A 2892-nucleotide genomic window follows, 5' to 3' on the forward strand; every position below is an offset into this window, starting at 1 on the left:
TCAAATTAATTTTAAGTTGACTCATAAAATATATATTATTTACCGGAAGGGATATGCGGAAAATATATTTTCACGAGTTCTTAAAAATCAGTAATCCACATATAATCGATGCATGTTATCTTTACTTTGACTAGCGCCGCATATGCTGCATGACCTTTATTAGCTAGTTAGTATTGCGACTATTAATATATGCTTGGTCTTGTAGTATATATGTCTTATTGATAAATGTAATTTTTTCACAATAAACGACTATCTCTTTTGCACCTATTTATAAGTGTGTTTTTATTAGAAATTTTACTCTAAAACCTGTGTTGCTGTAAATGCATTGTCTGTTTCTATATTTATCTACAATTTTGTATTTATACATTTTCCCAAAAGTGTATAATTCATCGTTTCACTCAAAATATTAAATTTACCAATAGTTTTATGTAGTCTATACACTAGCGTTTGTGTCTGGATACATTTTACTGAAATTTTTGTGAATTTACACAGCAACATTTTTACAGGTTAAAGCCATTATCTTGTGTGGTGTGTTCATTCACACAAATACATTTTCCTATAATCTATAACAATAATATGGCTGTTTAACTTTCGATTCCTTTTTGTTCAGTCAAAGATGTGATTTTCAAAGGGACTGGGAACTACTTTATGTCCATGGCACAACGTAGAAGGTGACGATGACTTTGACTGGAAACTTCATTGCATCACCTCATCATTTTATGACCCTCCACGCTATGATGCTACAGGCCAGTATTGGTAAGATGGCAACGTTTATAGTGAATAAGTGTTGTATGTACAACTGCTTGAATTAAAAAGAAAAATGATATAAAGAGTATCTAGGATTTTGTCTTTAAATGACAACTTGGATTTTAAATGTCAAACAATAAGTTACTTCTAATAATAAAATCTAACGTCATAAATATATTGCTGGATCTAAAATGATACTTCACTTAAAATTAAAATCAGATGTAGTTTCATTCAGCTAAAAGACACAAAAATAGATGATAATTTTATAGCTATTATGGTTTTTTAAAAAATTTTGTTTATTGACCTTGTTAAACCACGATTGTTAAAAAATTTGTAATGGTTGATCTAGCAATCTTAAATAAATGACTTATCAACAAATATGCATTTTTTATATATATAGTTTACATATATCTTTCATTGTTTTATGTGTTGTAGGACAATATCTTTCATCTTTCATAAAGACCTTTCAAAGGCAAACTTGGTTGGCGAGATTTATCTAACGACTCTCTCTCGTGTGTTTTTCATTTTTTCGTATTACATCTGACAGTTATTCTAAGTCATTAAATATTACCAAGAATATTATCACAAATGGATACAATCTTTTTACTGTGGTCATTAAAGTGATGATCAAGTAACTAAGAAGTGGAAAAAAGGCCAAGTCACAGTTAATTTTACCATGGGTCTATCTAGGGTACGCAACTTACACATATTTATACAACTTAAAATTAAACTTTAGCAATTTGTCCAAGCCGCTTACTTTTTCTTCATAGTTAATCGTTGAAGCTGTCGCGAGTGAATACGAAGCATACTTTGTATTTCTCGACAATCTTGCTTTTGCTCCAGGAAGCTGTGACACAATACCAAAGGTGGCCATTCCTAGCAATGCATTTGGTAAGTATTTGTTTTCTTGGATTGTGAAGTGTTTTGCTTGATCACTTTTGTTTTTTCTATGTTCTTGGAAATTTTCTAACTTTTTATTTGGTTCATAGTTAATTACATAATGACACAAGAAATATTGAATACAATAAATAAATCAATTGTAAACTGTCAATTGGCAATCGATTATTAGTTTTCAATGATCTATTTCAGGGGTCTCCAAACTTTACAGCCAGAGGGCCACATGACTTTCATCCAGCCTGTTGAGGGCCAACGAATCGTATACCGCTGGTCAAAGAGCGAATATTTTAATAAAACGAAGTACATAACACAAGCTTCATTAGTTAAGAAAATATTTATTCAAAATTTAAAGGTTAAATTTCAACAGAGTGTAATATCATAACAAAATCCAATTAGTCTGTTCAGTTTTCTCAATGTGAGTGAGGTGACAGCATTGTCTGGAGGTTTTAACAGACCATCTGAAAGCCATAGACGTGGTTTGGAGACCCTGATCTATTTTATAGATTGTTCCATTGGTTCATTCTTTTCATTTCAAAGTAAGAAATGAAAAATGTCCCATATTTACATATCAACGATACACAAACCAAACTCGTTGTTCTTACCTGTAATGATGGTAAAAGTTACCATCAGTGTTAGCACAGTAAGTGAACAAGAATGCATAAAGGTAATTTTGACATTGTGTCACTTCAGTGCTGATAAATCTATATAAACTTAGTGTGCGTATGTATATTTATATATATATACAAAAGGTGTGAAACAATGGATTCCAGATTCCATTCCGTCCATTCGATCGATCGTCCATCCATTCCATTTCATTTTGCTGAAGTTTCAGCAAACGTTGACAAAATACAAACAAGAATTGTTAATTGATTAAAAAGTAAAATCATTTCATATTCATAAGTTTGGTGCTTTTAGCTTTTTGAACTTGCTGTGAAACATAATTTTGCATAGACTGCATCAAATTTTGTGTAAATTTGCATAAAATTTACAATAATTAGCGTAAATCATCTCATTTAACTCAAATTTTAAATTCTGTCAACATAACATAATACGGTAAGAGTCTAACTTACGTTTTTTGAGCTAAAATATACAAAATTTTCAGGTATTCAATCGTTTGAATTTTGTGTTGAAAATACACATATTTCTTTGCGTAAACAATTTGCTCATTTTTGAGTAAATTGTTACACACAAAATCATAAAGAGCAGTGCGTAAAGGTGAAGAGTTGTGCAATTAAGTCAAGTTTTACA

General features: G+C 30.6%; 1 long non-coding RNA gene across 1 annotated transcript; it reads left to right on the plus strand.

Moving 5' to 3' along the window:
* Nucleotides 1-1380: 1380 nt before the first annotated feature.
* Nucleotides 1381-1980, plus strand: LOC124447216. The gene is made up of 3 exons (XR_006948656.1): nt 1381-1438; nt 1518-1638; nt 1837-1980. It is a non-coding gene; the product is annotated as an uncharacterized LOC124447216 (long non-coding RNA).
* The last annotated feature ends 912 nt before the right edge of the window (nt 1981-2892 follow it).

Source organism: Xenia sp. Carnegie-2017, unplaced genomic scaffold (genome assembly GCF_021976095.1).
Source record: "Xenia sp. Carnegie-2017 unplaced genomic scaffold, XeniaSp_v1 HiC_scaffold_22, whole genome shotgun sequence".
NCBI lineage: Eukaryota > Metazoa > Cnidaria > Anthozoa > Malacalcyonacea > Xeniidae > Xenia > Xenia sp. Carnegie-2017.